Source organism: Phaseolus vulgaris, chromosome 8 (genome assembly GCF_051622355.1).
Source record: "Phaseolus vulgaris cultivar YP4 chromosome 8, ASM5162235v1, whole genome shotgun sequence".
Classification (NCBI taxonomy): domain Eukaryota; kingdom Viridiplantae; phylum Streptophyta; class Magnoliopsida; order Fabales; family Fabaceae; genus Phaseolus; species Phaseolus vulgaris.
The window spans coordinates 17,113,043-17,133,761 of NC_143505.1; positions in this window are offsets into that span (position 1 = coordinate 17,113,043).

The window sequence follows — 20,719 nt, forward strand, 5'->3', positions numbered from 1 at the left end:
AAAATAAAAATTATGATTAGTTGATTATGTAAAAGAAGTTTACACTATTGTGATACTCATGAAAGGTCTGAGCTTGTGTGTCTGCTGCTATTCTCTGAGACAGTGGCATGCTGTGTTCCTGTGACTTCCTGCTTCACAGTCTTCTACTGTTTACTGATATGGAAACTTGAGAGCAGAGGGAATATGTCATTTCCCATCTTCATTTATTGAAAAACTAGTGGACAGTAGGAAACAGCCATAACGAATTGATTAAAGATCAAAAAAGATCAATGGATCCCCACCTATGCCCTAGTAAGTAGGAGAAGATCCACGAAGAGACATGTAGCATTTGGAAGTTATGCAGATTTGGTGGTCAATTTAGATGTTCTTTTTGAGTTATGGATTTTGAGCCATAGCTTTTTCCCTTGTAGCAAGTGAATTAGTTAACTGTTGGAGATTGATGAAGCATATTTTGAAGGGTAGCTAGTTAGGGTTTCGAACTGTCTGGCCAAGCACAGTGATAGAGTAATATTTGACTGGTTGAAAGATAATTGGTTGGAACTATTGGATATTAAAGTGTAATTGTATGAACTTGGATAGGATAATAAGGATTGATTTTTTGGTGTGGTTTATATTTTTTTCTTTTTGAGGTTTGGTTTGAAGGTTTGTAAAGTTTGAATGATGAAGTGTCAAATAGGTTGATTTTTTTTTATAAGAGTTGATACATATTATGTATAAGGATTGAGACAAACATAAAAGTGTCTGTATAAGAGTTGAGACACTGGTAAAATGTTTCATTTTATTTTAGTTATTTTTTATTCATAATTTTTTTTTTATTAAATGAGGTTCATCATATTTAAAAAATGAAAACAAACATTAGATGATATAGAAAAATTAAACCCGAAACACGTTAAAAATTAGTGGAACTAAATTTAAAAAATGAAAACAAACATTAGATGATATAGAAAAATTAAACCCGAAACACGTTAAAAATTAGTGGAACTAAATTTAAATATTTTAATTAGAAAACACGGTACAATATAAAAGTTTTTGTTTTCTAAAACGTAAAATGTAAGAAGGTGGTAAGAAGAAAGAAGAAATTTTAATTCTCTTATATGTATCAGAGTCATGATGATTGTTTTGTTTAAAAAGTAGAAAGTTGATCATTTACATTGAAAATTTTACATTGACTAAAAATAAAAATATTTCATAATATATAAGTGGGTATAAATCTCGCCTTATAAATCGATTTTGTATTAAGATGATATGAGAATCATTTAGAACTTATCCTAGTGAGACTTTGTTAAGTTTATTAGAACATCTACGCTACTGGACCATTCATAATCTCGATCAAAGACAAATGTATTAAAAATTTCACATTAAATAAAAATAAAAATATTTCATAATATATAAATGAATACAAATATAAGTTGAGCAAAATTTATAAAATTAAGTTAAATCGAAAGCTTATAAATTTCTAAAAAAAGTCTTTCAACAAACTATGTTTTGTCTGAAAGGAAGGTGAAAAAATATTTTGAAGGGTAGGGTATGCAGGAAATTGAGATTTTGGCAGACAGTCAAAAAAAGGTATGCATTATTGTAGACCCGATTCAGTTTTGGCAAATTACTACAACATCTATTTGTATGGATAATATTGTCGGTTAGTTTCACTGAACAGGTTAAATCTATTTATAGTATTACATGCACCATTCTCAGTCTGAATTCTATGCTTAAGGTAATTCACTACTATATATTTTCTGCAAATGATTCATTATAATGTAGCTCTTCTGAAACTGTATAATACTGTTCGTTTTCTGACAAAAAGCTGCACAAAGTTATTATGAATCTGGACCAGTGTCATTTCCTGGTTACTATTGAGTCAATATTTGATGGCTTATTGAGACTATAGAAAATGCAAGTCCTTATTCATATTCTGGTAAATACTTTCCCAAATAACCCAAGTTGTACTGTTTGTACTGTTTAGGCTTATTGTTTACTTGACCGTGCAGGCTAACAGTGCCTAGCAAATGCTTTTAAACTACACAAATATAATAAATAATTTAATAGAAAATAAATAAATAAATAAATGAGTATATTGATAATAACCTTTACAAGAAAGTAAGAAATCAACTTTCAATAATTAAGGATGTTTGCGGATTGTGATTAAGAAAATAAGATTATTTGGATTAAAATATATTAAAGTAGATTTGTGAAGAAAATTTATTAAATTTTGTGATTGATGTGATGTTTAAAATTTGTAAAATGTAACTTTATAAATTTATTTATATTTTAAAAATAAATGAATAATAAAATAATAATAATAAATAAATAAATAATTTATATTTTTTTATAATTAATAATAATATTATCATTATATAAATAACTATATTTATTTTTATTAATAATATTATTAAATATTTGATACAAATAAATTAAGGGTAATTTTTACTTTTTAATGATATTATGTAAATTTTTAATAATTATAACATATATATTTAATATAGTATATATTTTAACTTGCTAAATATAATAAAATTTAAAACTTATAGAATAATATATTTATATATAATATTTTTTTATTTTTTTATATTATTATAAATTAATTTTAACTAAATAAAAAATAATATCATTATAATTAAATTAATAATTTTAATTTTATTATTATTACTATTATTTAGTTTTATTTATTCTTTATAATTATTTTAGTTATTTATTATAATTGTTATTTCATAAATTTATTATTTAATATAATTATTATTTTATCTATTTATTAATATTTTTATTATTTTAATAAGAATAATTATTTTTATATTATATTATACAATTAATTATATTTATTTTATTATAATATAAATATTAATAAATTAATAATATCAAAATATAAATGTATATTTTATTATATGTAACTTTGCTTTCTTCGCAAATCTTGCTATAGATACGAAGAAAAAAGGTCAAAAATATTTTCCTCATTTTCTATTTTTAAATAACTTTTTATTCATTGAATTTTGTGTATTCTTCAACATTTCTCGCTTGCACAAATCTTTCGTGAGAAATATAGCATAATAGTGTTCGCCTAAATGTCACCCTATTAAAGTTGGTTTAATTAACTCTATAGTGGTATAGACCGATCCGTCAACATACCATAGCTCAGTCTCCTGATCGAGTTTTGCATGGACGTGCAGACCGATTAACACATCTAATCTATTAACGCTCAAATTAAGATAAGAAACTAAATTTCCATTAAGAACTAGGTAATATGCTCTTAAGTGTGATCAATTTCACTAATCCAGTCCAATAAGGTAAGTCCATTAAAATAATATAAATAGCGTACATTCTAAAAACAAGGTACGTCATTATCACTGTACACCTTCCAGTGCCGAATGCCCTTTTTATTTTCTTGAGTGTCGGAATGCCTTTTACAGGTACCCACATTCGGTATTCACATGAGACTGAGAGATCGAGACCCGAAGGAGTGGCATCGAGACGAGAAGGATCACAGTGAAGCCCTAGCAACCAGCTTATAAAGGCTAAAAAAAATATTGATATTTAAAGTAGTTTCTATTATTGATAAAAGACTTATAAATTTGTATCTAATTAGCTACCAAGGTTTTAGCTACCAACTTTAGAATATAAATAATTGGTAGTTAAAACATTGGTAGCTAATTAGATACCAATTTAAAAACTATTTATCAATAATAGAAACTAATTTAGATACCAATAATTTTTTAGTCTCTAAAATAGTAACTAATCTTTTTATCTTAGAAATTGATTTCTATTTAATAATTTTCTATTAATGTCATTACACAATTATTTAATTAATTGTTATTAAGAAAATATTGGTAATTATTAGTCTAGTCAACATTATGTCATTGTTTTATTTCTATTAAGAATATGTGTGAGGCTTCATTTATGATACTAGTAAAAAAATCCTCATTTTCACTCCTTTTTCTCACCTTCGTTGATTAAATCTTAAATCCATGAAGAAAAATCTTAAATCCCTACCCGTGTTGAACATTGAATCCCTACTCCTCACCAACACATGTCTTCGAATCCCTAATCTCTAACCTTAATTCCTAAAGTTCTTTATCTTGCTCAAAATTTATTCGTTGAACTCGAGATCCTTTGCACAAAGTGAAAATCTCATGGAACATTGAGGGTTTTTTTGAGCTGCAAAAAATATCAAGTCAGGATGCTACGGTGATGCTTGCGGAAAAACATTTCAAGAAGCTTTCATATAAAGTTTTGGTTATGTTTTGGGAGGATAAATGGTTAGGAAAACAACACTTATGCATAGATTCCCTAGGTTGTATTCTATATCAACGTGTCAAAGTAAAACAAGATAGGAAGTAAATTCTGGAAGGGTATGACAACTTACCTGAAGAGGAGGTAAATTCTAATGGGAAATAGAATAAGAGCAAGAGTTTTTGGAGAGTATCAATAGAATCAATCTGAACATGAACTTAAATAGGTGGATATGGGATGGGGAGCGAGATGAGGTTTTTTCAGTTAGTTCTGCTTACGCTTACAACAAAATAATTTTGATTCAATTTGTTAGACTTTTCAGTAGTTTTGGTGTACTAAGGCCCTATCAAATGCATAGTTTATGTCATGGAGGGTGATTTTGGTGAGAGTGGAAATCAGAACAAATCTAGGTAGAAGAGGTGTTAATTTAATTATTCTTTTTCAGACTGATACCAATGTTTGGTCCAATGTTTAAAAGAGCATCAGGTAGTGTTGTTAGGAGTATTTATATACATTATTTTGACATGGTATGTATGCTTAGCTATTTATATGTATGTTGGGATTTTTTCACTTGATTTTGTTGAGAGGAAAGAATTGTTATACGTTGCAGCTGAAACAAGGAAGTTTGGTCATCATGGACCTGATACAACATAATAAACATCGTATGATGTTTCTTGAACATGTTCTCTGGCGAAGTATCATTTGGGAGATAATGTTGCTCATATGGAGTATGAAGGATGAATCTTTATAATTTTGAAGCATCCACTTCCTTCTTTTACTGATTTGCAACTCCTAGGCTCTTGCACGGTGGTTGTATTTTGTTGGGTCCTATAGTATTGGCTAATTCTGCTGGTCATTGCTACTTTTTTAGGGTTGTGTTGATAAGAGATTTTATTTGTAAAGTTGTTTGAGGGTATGCGTTATCGTTGTTGGCTGTGGGCAATTGTCTTTTGGAGCAACACCAATTTTGTTGCCTATTAGGAGTTAGGGTGTTCGCCACTCCTCTTTGTTAGATATTTTTTTGGAGGTTATGTTGTCCCATAACCTGTCAGATGTAATAAAGTTGGAGTATCCCTAAAATTCTCCACATTTATTTTATTCATTCTTTTGTTAAAAAAAGGGCTTTGGTTATGTGAAAATAAGGTTGTCTTATTTTATAAAAGATATTATTTGAATTTATATGATTAAGCATCGATAAACAAACTATCATCTTTGGAAGATTAGATGTATCGACTTGAAAAAATTCATGGTAATAATCTGTTCAAAGTATGAGCCTAAATTATAATTTTTTACCATTAAATGTGAATGATTTATGCTTCTGTTATCTGAAAATAGAAATTAATTAATGTATTATAAGATATTAATATGAACTTATATACATGTTTTCATATTTGAAACCAAGTTGTGAATTTGAAAATGTTTTACTGTAGGGTTAGTTTGAATCCAATTTATATTCACCCAATTTTTTAAATGAGCACAAAATAAAACTAGGAAGATTACCTTTCTTTTTCTCATTTCTATAAAAATAACATTGAAATCCGAAAGGACCACCTAATTAGCTATAACTTTTTGTTGTATCTTAGTCAAATTGTCCCCTAGAATGTGTCCTTTAGTATATGTAGTTTCACTATAAACACTTGTTATATAAAGCTTTTGATGATGCACCATTACAAACCACTACAAGAAATGTTTCGACCAAAGACAGACGAAAATAAGAGAAAATCCCACGCAAAAGTTGATGATGTATGGGCTCAGTGTCCTATAAAAAGGGACATACAAAATGGATGCAAATATTTTCAACCTAACCTATGTAACATGGGCTCCTAGTGTCAGCTTTGCCGACACAATATGCTCGTGTAGCATCAACCTAGTCCACATAAAAGAGAATAATAATTTAAGTATTAAGTTTTAGTGTCCCTCCATAGTCGATACATGAGTTAGAATTTTAAAAAATAAAACATACATGTGTGAGTTTAGCTCACACAATATGGACGTGTAGCGTCAGCTCAACCCACACATAAATTAGAATTAAAAAAAATTAAAAATAGAAGAATGGGTTTAGCCCACATATGATAGGCAATTTCTTCTTGCACATCCATGCCTCATGCCTTCTTCTTGCACATCCATGCCTTCTTCTTGCATCTCCATAAAAGAAGTGAAATTACAATTTTATCCTATTTTTCATCGTCTCCATTGAGAACCCCACCTCAAACTTCCACCATCACAACAACCCCCACCTCCAACTTCCACCGCTGCAAAAACTCCCCATTTCAGTGCCACAACTGTAGTAGCCTCCACCTCCATAAGCAGAAAAAATTGTATTCCAAATTCTAGAATCCAAAAATACAAATTTTATATGTATATATATAATAAAAAAATATCAATATCTATAATTTATTTCAATTTATATCCAATAAATTAAAAATAATAATAAAAAGAATCTTAATATAAGGATGTATTTTATTTATTAAAGAGTTCTTTTTAACATTTTTTAACAACAACTTGGTCTAAAACATTTCTATATTTTTGTTATTCTTCTAATAATCAAATTAAATAAATAATTACATATTCTTTTATAATAATTAAATAACAAAGAGTTTTTTTTTTATATATTTATAATATCTTTTATCAAAGAATGTTTTCAGTTATGCTACCATTTAAGCTGTTAAATTCTTCTCAACTCAAATACTATTTAAACATAATTATATATATATATATATATATTATATACTATAAAATATCTTAATATTAAATTAAAATCATATCTCATAAATATTCCCTAAATATATCATTTTACAGCTCATGTAAATATTGCTTAATTATACTATTTTAAATCACATCTCACCAATAACACAATGGCAACATATATTTATAATAAAAACTAATAAAGTTTCATTACTGCTTTTTTTAAAACCATACAACAATTAAGTGTCAGACACCCAAAGTAGAAAAAATAATATTTTTTTTTCGCCAGCTAAACCCCCATCCAGATATAAAAAAATTTAATTAAATTATAAATTTTCTAAAATCTTTAGTGTCGGTCAAATCTATGCTCAAATCAGTTTTTTTATCATATAAATTTGGGGTCAAATCCACTTAATTAATATTACTTTGTCATTTTTTAAAATTATTGACGTGAACTTTACGTTTGTTTGACTAATTATATATTGGTTATTTATTTTCTTGTCCATTTTATTTAGGCTTGACTGACACAAATATCGTTCCTTGCACGACCAACACATGCATGACAACTAAACAACATTATTCTTGTAGTGAGCACAATAAGTATTTGCGCATAATCTTAAATAAAATCACATCAAACCCTGTGATTAGAAGGACACCAAATATTTGACAGTTTAGTTTTGTGTGCATGTCAGATATACCCTCTTGAATTTGGTATGTGATGAAAAGCCTAAGTATCATGGTTATGCTTTAAAGTTGGTATCTAAAATCTTCGTAACTAATTAAATACCAATTTAGAAATTAGTTTATAATTTTTTTATTAATAATTGAAATTATTTTAGACACCAATATTTTTTTAGTCTATAAAATAATATCTAATTTAGTCAACATGATATCTAATTATTTTTTAAAATTATTTTTTATTTGATTTTCTTATAGTACAAGTTGAAGATGTTTGACTATTGGGATATGTTATTGTAAGAAGTGAGGTACATTCCAGAGCTTAAGAGAAATCTTTTGTCAATTACCATGCTTGATCTTATGGGTTTGACAACCAAGATTGAACAATGTATCATAAAGATTCTAAATGGGGCATTTCTAGTTGCAAAAGGGTGAAAAAGATCAATCTTTACATTTTAGACGATTCAAAAAGTGATAATGCATGCTTCTATGTCTAGTTAGACGGAGAAAGACAAGGAAAAAATATGGAACTTGAGGTCCTGGAGTGAGAGGGGTTTAGTGGAGAAGAGGAAGTATAACCAACTAGAAAGTGATAGGCTAGAGGAGATAGTTTTTTGTGAACATTGCATACTAGGAAACACTCATAGATTGAAGTTTGAGACTGGAAAGCATACACCCAACCAATCAATTGACTATGCTCATGCATACCTATGAGGGTCTAATTTCTTCATTGTCATAAACAATTACTCAATGAGGGTGTGCATCTATATCTTGAAAAGGAAGACTGAAACTATTTAGAGATTTAGGGAGTGGCACACCTCGATTAGTATTCAAAAATGAACTAGACTCAAAGTGCTCGAAATCGACAATGCATTGGAGTTTATTTTAGTGGAGATTAATGAGTTTTGCAAGAAAGACGATATAAGGAGACATAAGAAGGTGGTAGGTACACCACAACAAAACAAATTGTTTAAAGAAGGATATCCTTTCGGCAGTTAGTAACTTTGATTTTAGAGGGAAATAGCCTAGGGGATCAAATGCGTCATTCATTTGTCTCATCCCTAAGATTGAAAATCCTCAACAACTGAGTGAGTACAAATCAATCTCGTTAGTGGGGTGAATCTATTAGATTATTTCCAAGATATTGTCTACTAGGCTGAAGAAGGTGTTGAATAAAGTCATTGATCCTAGACAATCTGTTTTTATCGAAGGAAGGAGTTTTTTAGATAACGTGTTAGTAGCTATTGTAGTTCTAGAGGAGGTGAAGAGGAAAAAGGCTAGATGTGTCTTCTTTAAGGTGGATTACGAGAAGGCCTACGATTCGGTGCGCTGGGACTTCCTTTACTACATGATGGACAAACTTGGGTTCTGCGAGAAGTGGATTTCTTGGATTAGGTCTTGGTTGGAGTCTGCTTCGGTGTCGATTCTATTAAACGAAATCCTGACTAAGGAGTTTTCTCCAAAGAAGGGTTTGAGGCAAGGTGATCCTTTAACACCGTTCTTGTTCCTTATTGAAGCTGAAGGTCTAGTCGGTGTTTCAAGGAAAGCAACGGAGAAAAGTTTGATAAAGGAGCTTGAGGTCGGGTATAAAAAGGTTAAGGTTAATATGCTTCAGTTAGCATATGACATCTTTTTTTTTTTCGCGATGCTAGCATTAAGAGCATCAGGGTTTTGTTGAGCTATTTTGAGCTTGCTTCTGGGTTGAAGGTGAATTTCTCGAAGAGCAGAATCGGAGGGGTGGGGGTTGATCAAAATGTAATTCTTCGCTTTGTGTCTATTCTTAATTGTGAGATGATGAAGACCCTTTTCAAGTACTTGGGATGCCCGTCGGGGGGTGTCAGAAGAGAAACGTGTTTTGGAACGGTGTTGTTGATAGAATCAAATCTAGATTGAGCACTTGGAAAGGGAGATTTATTTCGATGACTAGGAGGATTTGCTTGGTCAAGTTTGTAATTTCGTCTATTTCGTTGTTCTTTTTATCCTTGTTCAAGATACCTTCCACAGTTGTGAAGAAGATTGTGACCCTACAAAGGAACTTTTTATGAGGTTGGGGGTCCAAGGGGAGGAAAATTGTTTGGGTTGCTTGGGATAAGGTGTGGGAACCACTAGATGTTGGTGGCCTTGGCATTCTCAATATCAGGTTGTTTAATCTGGCTTTGTTGGGGGAAATGGATTTGACGTTTGTGTCAGACTAAGGGAGGAGGACTCTAGAAGGATATTATTAGAGTCTTAATATGGTGGATGGAGAAGCCGTAGAGAGCAACAACTACTCAACTCAGATTCGATATGGTGGAGAGATCTGAAGGAGGTATGGAAACATGAAGTCTGGGGTTCGTTCTTTAAATATCGTTTCAGGTGGAAGCTCAGTAATGGAAAGGAGTTACTTTTATGAGAAGATAATTGGTTTGGTTCTGGTAGTTTGAAATACATGTTTCCAAGGTTGTTTTCATTGTTAGTATCGAAAGATGCTAAGATCTCTTTGTGCGGGGATTGGGTTAATAATGTCTGAGTGTGGGATCTGTCTTGGAGAATGAGCCTTTTTTTTCTTGGCAATTGGAACAGGTTTCTCAACTTCTTGGGTTTGTTCACCTTTCGAGTCCCTCTTTGGATTTTGAGGATAAATGGATCTGGAAGGATGGTGATTGTGTTGACTATTCTGTTAACTCAGCTTATGGTTTTTTAAAGGGTGTGTTAGAAGATGAGTCTTTGAGTTTCTATAACTTTTTTTTGGAAAATTAAGGCTTTGCCTTCAGTTCATATTACTGCTTGGAGGGTCTTGGAGAACAAGATCACTACCAAGGTCAATTTGGAAAGACGTGAGATTACGATGGATAAAACAGTTTGTTGCTTTTGTAGGGAGAAAGAGGAATCTACAAGTCATTTTTTCTTTGAATGTAGAGTTGCTTTGCTAGTATGGGATTTGTGCTATGATTGGGTAGGGGTGAAGTCAGTTGATCATCTTGAGTTTGCTTCACATTTCTTGCATTTTAACTTGATTGGCGCTCTTGCTACTGTCAACTTAGATTTTGGAAATATTTGGATTGCTTTGGTTAGTGAAATTTGGCGTCATAGGAATAAGCATATTTTTAAGGGAGGAGTGATTGATCATTTTGAAATCTTCTCATTGGCTCAACTGAAGGTATGGTCTTGGGTTACTTCCAAAGTTCCTTCTACTTGTTTTTCCTTTTCTGATTGGTGTCTATCCTCTAGTTTGTATGTTTTCGATTAAAAACAAGTGATTATTGGTTCATTGGGTTGGTGTTTCGTCTGCAGTTTGTGAGGGATTGTTGTTGTTGTTTGGATTGTTGTGGGCTTTCAGTTCAAGATGTGTAAGGGCTGGACCATCCCTGAAGTAGTTCACATTTATTTATTTTTTCTTACTGATAATAAAAAAGAAAACAAAACCGATAGACTAAGAGGATGAGGGTGTGATGAATCATTCTTATGGCAAATGTACCAAATTTGATTTCAATTAAGAAATTTGGGAATGTGTTTAATCTTTCTCACTCGTTTTTAGTTTTAAACATATAACATTTCATCTTGATTTACATTGATGCAAATATAAAATCATTCATATTGATTCCTCGCATAAAAAATTATTAAGAAAGTCTCCTAAATGTTTATTCCTCACATATTTATAAAAACTCCTTATCATTACGAAAAAATGTTATAAAGAAACAAACATTTCAAATTTATTCCTAGCATTCAAATTGTTTAAGCATTTCTAGCTTAGAAGTACTTTCCAGTCAAATCTAAGGATCAAAATCATGAATATTTCAAGCTTTGAGAATAAAATGATAATACCAATTATCAATTAAGAACTGAATATTATAGATAAATATCACCTCAATACATAAGAGTTTGAACATATTACTCTCAATCTCAAAGGAAAGAATTAGTCACTCATGGTGGCTATTACAAGCATGCACAACAAGTAAAGAAGATATAAAGTGTTTCTCCTTGTGATTTCCTTCTTTAGGGTCTTTCCTTTGGTTTCGCCAATTATGTTTAGGGTTATGTTTCACACCTTCTATTTAACCTAATTGGGCTTGTGCTAAGTGAAATGTTTATTCATAATATATTCATATGCTTCATCTCTCCTTAAATTCCTAAAAATAACACAAAATTGGGAATAAATAATTCTTTTTCATCCAAAAATATGTAAAAAAGTTCAAATTCCTAAATTAGAGTTTTAAGTATAACTATTTTATCAATTAAAGTCCATAAGTGTCTATCTTTTTTGTATGAAATATTACTGAGTTATGACACTTATCAAGGTGAAAAGTATATTTTTGGGAGTTGGATTGCCTGAGTCCTTCTAGGGAGAAGCTATAAACAATGTCATCTATTTGTTAATCAGGAATCCATTGTCTACTACTAATATCAAGACTTTCAGGGAGGTGTAAAATGGAAGGCCAACAAATTACGACAATTTGATGGTGTTTGGCCCTTTGGTATTTGTACATGTCAAGAAAGATAATTTGGAAGCAAAGGTTTAAAGGTGTATCTTCATTGGACACACAAAAGAAGTGAATGGATATAAGCTATGAAGGTTAGAGCTCGGGGAGCCTAGATGGTTCATTAGCAAGGATATCACATTTGATGAGACACGAATGATTGTGATGTATAAAGATCCAAAGAAAGACCAAGAGAAAGTTCAAGTTGTGATAGAGCCTTCCTAATAATGATCAAACATCCTGCTAGAGTCAAATGATGTAAACCAACTTTCTACCTCTTATTCAAGGTTAGGATGTGTAGAAATTCACTTTAGCTATCAGCTTACGCATGATAGGGCGAGATGAACAATTAACCATACGCATAGGTAAGGTATGCACACCTTATCTTCTATGCTTTGACAACAACTAAAGATTAGAAGGTTTAAAGCAGACACAACTATGAATTCGTAGGTAAATTTTACATTACTCACAAATTTTACCCACAAAGTTATATTCGTAAGTAAATTCAATATTATTATTAATATAAATATTTTGATAAACATTATTAATAATGTTAATAGTTATATTTATATTATTATTATAATATTACAAATATTAATAATATTAACGATATAAATAATCTTAATAATATAAATAATATTAATAATATTAATTATATGTGTAATATTAATAATATTATTATAATATGAATAATTATAAATAATAATCATAACTAATATTCATAAATAATAATTGTAAATAATAATCGTAAATAATAAAAATAAATAAAATAATAATATGCAAGATTACATCTGATTTACCCACAGACTAGAGTTGGTAGGTATTACCTACAGACTCACGTTGGTGGCTATTACCTACAAACTCAAGCTGGTGGGTATTACTTATGGATTAAAGTTAGTGGATATTACCTAATGTTTGAAGTGGATGAGTGTTATCTATGAACAAGAGTTGGTAGTTATGCATACTATTAACATTATAAAATTAAGAATATTAATATAATAATATAAATAATATGAATGGTATTATTAATAAGAATGATATTAATGACATTAATGATATTAATATTAATGACATTGATAATATTAATAATTTTTATATTGTTAATAATATTAATAATCATAATAATAAGTATAATAATAATCATAACATGACAATAAAACTTGTTTGGTGTAATGGTTAAATTGAGTCACTCAAGAGACTTGGGTTCTCGTTTTGATTTAAAGAAACAACTTAGACTTTCGTGCGATTCGGCTCACTCACACGGGTAGATGCTTCATTCAGACCATTTAGTCATACGCTTTTATCTGACTAGTGTGTTTGCTCTAAGAAATATTATACCATCTACTACAACTAAAACACAAGATAAATATAAATAACATTTAAGGTTAAAATAAACTCTATTAAATGAATTTGAATTAAAATAGTGAATTTATTCATGATTATAATCCAATAATCTATGGTTAAAGCTTTAAAGTGCAAATGCAATTATGTTCATAAAGTATATCGTGCTTACAAAAGAGGTGACGAAGGTACTGTGGTTGAAGGGGATGACCAAACACGTAGATGTTAGACTACCCTTCGTGAGAGACATTGTTGATTCTAAGGAGGTTAAAATCGAGAAAATAGTCTCAAAGAAGAATCTAACAAATGTGTTTACCAAGTCTTTGCCAAGATCAAAATTCAAGTAGTTTCCGGAATTGATTTTTTTTTTTTTTGGTTTAAGAAGAATGGAAGTTGATGTGGAAGCTCTTTCATGATTGAAATCAAGGGAAAACTATTGGCTATTGACTCAAATCATTTGTATGATGAAAAGCATACAAGGTCGTCTACTAGGAGAGCATCTAGTAGTGTTATGTGTGAATTGAATAGACTATTCAATGCAACACATGTTTTAATGATATTGACACTTTGTTTAAACAATTTTTTGTTATTCTATTATTCTAAGTTCTATATATATAGCACTTAAACGTGTATAGAAGATACATTAGCAAATAAATTAGATATAAAACCTTCCAATTAATAAAAGTTTTTCTTTAAATCTTATTTTATTATTATTGTGAAAAAAAAACCAAACACACACATTATGTCCTTTGCTTTGTCTGAAATATTAGCTACAACGATCCAAGTGAGACATAACAGCATATGCTACAAGTACACACTAAACTCTATTTTGTGTAAAATTTTGGTCCAAGGTATGTTTGGATTTTAGCATGCTACATTTTAAACGTGTATTGTTGGTGGTGCCAACCTAGTGTGATTAGAGTATATAGTGTATGGAAGGTCTACAATGTTGAGTACATGTATGGTATTACGTTTATTTATTACCCATACTATTTTGGTGAGTAACGTGAATAGTAGGTGCAAGGTAAGATATTCCCACTGACAAACAAACAGTTAATAAAAACAGGTTTTTAAAAATTGTCCTTCAATTCATCTTTCTCTAGTACACTCCATTCTTCACAATGCATGTGATCCTTGCAATCAGACTCTTCTGTGATTTCATCTTTTCTTTCTGTGAAATACCCAACTTCACGTTGGCTACTAGAAACTTCTGGTTACTTTCCCCCACCCAAAGGAAAAAACAACAACCCAAACAAATAATAATTACTCGTGATTTATGGCATCCAGATTCTGCCTGTTCAGATCAAATGAACTTGGTATCTTTTAGTCAGAATGTTTTCGACAAACTTTTAGTCTCCCTCCATCTTTGTCTTGCACGTACTTGAATATTATTATTTTATTAAAAATCTAAATACGTGTTTAGGTATTGATCAAGACTATAAAACAGACAGTAATATAGAACTATCTAATAATTTTGTATGATCTCAATTATTTAAGGTCCTTCTGAATGTTTGTTCAAAGATTCTCTGAATCGTGGTGAAATTAGAGCGGTAAAATACACAAATATCCTTTTTTTTAAGATGTTGAAAAGGAATAAAAATAAATAAAAGTTACAAGATGTCTATAGCAGTAAGAATCAAACTTTTTTTTATTAATAAATAAATAAATAATATGAGGTATTTCAGGAATATTTCAACCCTTGTACAAAAGGTAAAAATAGAACAAATCGGTTACATACTCTATCCTTAAACAAAACTTCTATTCTTCTCCTCATCACTAACCTTTATATTTCTTGATGGACTTCATACAAACCAACGGTTCGAGAGACCAATCAGAATAAGAAAAACAAGTTGAGCGTACCTTCGGTGTCACTCAAGACCAGGCCTTCAAACGGCGCCATCGAGAAAATTTCTGAGTGATCTATGTGCCCGTTCTTGAAGATCTTTCTATTTTTGTGCTTCCACAGTTCTCCTATAACTGCTATCCACACACTCAACCAGATCCGATTAACGACTTCGCTATCCTCAATCAGTCTAAACTGTGAAAAATGCATTTTCGGCTCCCGATGCACTAACGATGCTTGTCCCACCCACTCATGGCATTTAGACCAGACACGCTAGAAAACTCTGCATGTACAAAAGAGATAGGACGTGGTTTCCTCCCCCTCTCCACATATACTACAGGCGCTACTTTCCACTCTTATGCCTCTTTTCACCAGACTACTTTTAGATGCTATTTTATCCTCTAACACCCTCCATGCAGTTAACTGCATTGATGGTTGAGCCTTAATCCTCCAAAACTCCTCATACATAGCAACTCCTTTCTCTTGGCCATCACTTATTAGGACTCTATAAGTTGATTGGACTATAAACTTTGCAGCATCACTGGCTTTCTAGACCCACTTATCCTCCTTTCTTTCAATAATGCTCTTTGTATCCAACATCCTATCTAGTTCTTGCTCCAATTGCTTTTCCCAATCAAACAAATTTCTTTTCCAGCCCAAGTTTCAAACCCACTCACCATTATTATTCCATCCTCCTACTTGTCTCAAATTAACTTTTCTTTGAAAAGAAATTGAAAAGAGCCTTGAAAATTTTCTTTTCATAGATCCATCTTCCAACCATCTATCTTCATAGACTAATCTCTTTCCCGTTTCCAAAAATTAACCCGTAATAAGAAAGGTTTTAAAGAGCTTGAAATAGCATTATTATCAGAAGAACCATATTTTGCTAAAAAAAATGAGCACAAACATTTCCTTCTTATAGAGTATGTACTTTATGAGTAAACTATCTAATCCTTGACTTGAAGCTTTCGAATATAACAAATCAATGTAGAAAAAACACGAGTCTCCATTTCAACATGGCGAATCAGATGTGCAAAAGAAAGAGAATATAATTGTTGAACAAGATGTTTTGATGTTCCAAAACCAAATGAAGCTTGAAGACCTTGTTGTTGTTGTTGTGTGTGTGTCTAGTTGTTTGAAACTTGTTAATTCACTCATTAAGATGATCCAAATTCATTTGAATCTTTAACCTTTTGAAAATATGAGTTTTATAAAAAGTTGTTGAAATTTCGAAACAACAGGTTGTTTTACCTTAGTAGTTTTTGAAAAGGTTTTGAAAAGCTTGACTTTGTTGTCAAGTCAATTCAATCGATTGTTTCAAAAAAACAACTGATTATTTTTCTGAAAACCCTCTTCTTTGCATTAGTAACTTTCACTAATCTTACAAGGGTAGATGAGGGTAGCTGTGGAGAAGGAAAGTTCGGTAGTGGTGTGTGGAAGCTTGTAGGTAGGAGAATGGGGCATGAAACAACAACACCAAAAGCACAAGAGTGTTAGCCACTAGAGCTGAATATTTCCTATGTTTGTATCCATAGCCAATTCCTACCAAAACTGGCTTTGGACCTGCAGGGCACACTGCTGCCAAGAGAAATAAGAAATGTTTATGGTATGCAGATCTGCTGGTGAACATTGTGTGAAAGGCCACAACACAAGAATTAGGGTGGAAGCCAGAAGCAAGCCATACCAGTTGGAGAGGGTACCAGAGGAAGCGGGGGTTGCTGGTTGTTTTGGAATGTGCAGGTTCAGTGCAGACCTAGTGATGCAGGGGAGATTGGGCCAATTTTTCACCATAAGTTCCTCTAGTCTGGGCTGGAACATAAGTAGTGATGGACAACTTGCATTTTATTCAGAATTCATTTCCAAGGCTATCCTAAATGGTAGTGTTAATAGATGCTTTAGTGTGGTGGTTCCTTTATGTATTAGGTAATCCTCTGCTGGCAGTTCTATGAGGGCCAGAGTCGTTTAAATATTTTTTCTTGTTGCTCTTATATATCATGTTTTGTTTTGTTTTGTTTATGTAGCCAATCTTTGAGCTTACACTGGTTTTGTTAGTTAAAGGCTTATAGTTGCTGAAGGTGCTGTAGTTGGCTATAATAGCCCCGTATGTTTGGTAGGAATGTCTAAATTGTTTCTTCTTAGAGGGACGAGGGTCTCTTGATCTTATATACGGGTTGGGATACCCCTGAAGTGTCTCTTTTTTTATTTATTACATTCTTTGCTGACAAAAAAAAATGTTTAAATATCACTAATACATTAATAAAAATGCTTTTTTTGCTACAAATTTATTTATACATTAAGCATGATTTATTATATCAAAATATACATATTTATCAGATAAGAAGTGGTATCAAGTAACACAACTCTCCTAAACCACACTCTTTGCTATAATTAAATAAGATGTGAAATTTAGAGAAAGTATATAACGAGGGTGTGAAATAGTATATTACTCACAATTTTTACATCTGTTGTTTATCTCATGAGAGGCTAATATAGCTTTGAATTCCATAAATAACAGTTGAATAGTTGGTATAGTGCACAGTTAGGGCCAAATGAGAGTTTGGTAAATGAAGCCAAAACTCCAATTATTGGTTTTGTCTTTCCCATTTTCCATTACAGTCTCTCACTCTTCACAACACCCTCTTCCATGGTGTCACCCTCATACATAGTTCTCTTTTGTATAGTTTAGTCACTCATCTTGTTTTACATGCTTCGTCACATCAACAACAACATAAACAAATTACAAAACAAAAAGGGGACATTATGGAAGAACTTAGCACACTCTAGATCATGCACCATCATTACAATTTCTTGTTTGTGTGTTGAAATTTTTCATCACATAACAGAGAGGAAAATGTCTCCATGGGACACAACAACTTTAAACTCTCCCAATTGAACCATGGGAAATTCGACCAAATATTTGAAGAGGAACCCTAATGATCACCACACAAAAAGAAAATTCAACACATAATTGTTTCTATCTCTCTATGTTTAGGCATTTGTTGACAATCCTATTTGTTTTACTTCTTTTTATTCTCAATAATTCTAGAAATTAATATTTCATCAAAAGTAGCTACTTGGTGACTTAAATAGATTATATAAGGATAAAATTAGTCAAATATTAAATATAAGCTTATTAAAGAGAGAGTTTATTTGTGGTAGCACTATTAATTAACATGCCGAACATGGGCCAAGTACTTTCTTTATCATTTTTTACTCTCAAAATTCTTATACCCTATAGATTATATCAGATTTCGGTGGCATAACAAGCAGATACAAAGGAAAAATTATACATTAGGGAGATTGAGGGTAAACCAACTGACAACAAAATTTGTATTTAACAAACAATCGGCTAGGGAAACTATACACATACACACCGAACCTTAATTTTATAAGAAGAAAAAAAAAATATAAGACACTGTTTGGTTAAAGAATAAGAATTTTTATTTATGGTGTTTAAATATTCTCATTGTTACTAAAATTAAAAGGAAAGAGCAAAAAAAAGTAAAGGAATAAGCCAAAATCTTTCCTTTCATATTAGTATAACAATTGTAGATTTAGATGAAGGTATGCGATCACTGCTTATCCATTAACAACTTTTTTATCAGTAAAGAATAAATAAAATAAAAAGAAATACTTTAGGGGTGTCCCAACTCTTATACAGAAAATGGTCATGCCAACCTGCTCAACACCTTCAGACTCCACATAACAACAAAAAAGTGATAATTTTGTACATTAACAATTGTACATCATTTTGGATAGATTTGACATTCATCAAAAGTGTTAGTGACTTTTGATCAAGTTTCTGTTTTAGTGGATTTTTTTTGGGATAATTGTCTAGTTTTTTTTGTATAAGTTAAATATGTTAGGAAGCATAGTTTTCTCTCTTCAGTTATTATGGAGTAAAGTTTGGAGAGTTTTTTTTGCTTTTTTTCTTTAAAAAGATATATTTGAATTATATAAATATAAAAACATAGTTTATAGGAAACATTTTTCCTTCCTTGTCATTTTCTCTATCAATATGTTATTTTTATTTGGCATCCTTTTCCTTACAATCTAATGAAGTTATTAGGAGATTGTATCCTTAGTCCCTTCCCTTCTCTCCACATCAACAACATTTGTATGTAATATTTTTACCCTTTAATAGTCACAATGCAACACCAAGTAACCTTATTGCTCTCTTCACACCTATAACCTAACTGTTTTAAGTTTAGTTCACACCAAATAATATTAAGGTTAATAAGTTAGACTTTTTTCCTCAGATAACACTATTTTCACTTTTATTTCCCCATCCAGCACCCTTTTGTTTTTATTTCCTTATCTAGCACTGTTTTTTTCTCATGGTTTCATTTTGTATTTTAAAAAAAAAAAGACTTCTTAGAATTTGGTTTCTAAGGATGATGTTTTTAGAATTTTTTTATTTCTTTGTATAGAGTGAATGGAAAAGAAAAAAAAAATATAAAATAGAATAAAAATAAATTTAAGAACCAATAAAATAAAATAAAAAAAATTAAAAAACTTTTTTAAATAATTTTTTTTTTGAAAATTTTAATTAAAAATGGGGAGAATAAATTTTAAATATTTATAAAATTGAAATAGAAGAAAATTTGAAAATTAAAATAAATGTAAACTTGTAACAATATTTTCCTTTTTTTTTGTATTTTTATAGTAAATTTGAATTGTGGAGAATAAATTATAATACATTTGTAAATATATTTTTATAATAAAATTGGAATGAAAAAATTATAATAAATTATAATGTTGGTACCAAATTAAATGTTGATATTTTTTGTTTGTTAAAAATATATCAAAATAAGTATAGTAAAAATTAAATAATTTTTTTTGGATATTTTATATACAAATATTAACTGAATGGTTTAAAAAATTATAAATGAAAATTAATTTATTCATTGATGATATGTATGTAATAATAAAAAAAGTTAAGTGAATAAATTTATTATTAGGTTAATAAAAAAATAAATTTATAAATTATAATTTTAAAAAATAAAAATTAAGAAAAAAGTTATATTTAAATTGAAAGATTATGTAAATAATGAGTTATATATAAATATATGTCATAAAAAATATTATATAATCATATTTAATCATAAATAAATATAATAAATTATAAAGAGAAATGAAATATGTTGTAAACACTAATTAAAATACAATTTATATATTAGTTAAAGGTGGAAAAAAAGACAATACATGATATTTAAATAACATAAATATGAAAACAATTAAAGGATTACTAATTTAGAAGAGTGTAGATGTTGATTTGCCAAGATGGTTGATGTAGGTACTATCCTGAAAGATGATTATCATTCACATTATTGTGTTGTGTGGCCTTAGGAAAAACAATAATGGATGAGTGATGTGATCATTCATATTAAGTTTGTTTAGATGTGACTCACCTCTCTTTTCTGGGAGTTTACATGGAATGGTAGATGGCCAATTCAATATATTTTTTGTCCGTGCACAATTACTAAATGATTCA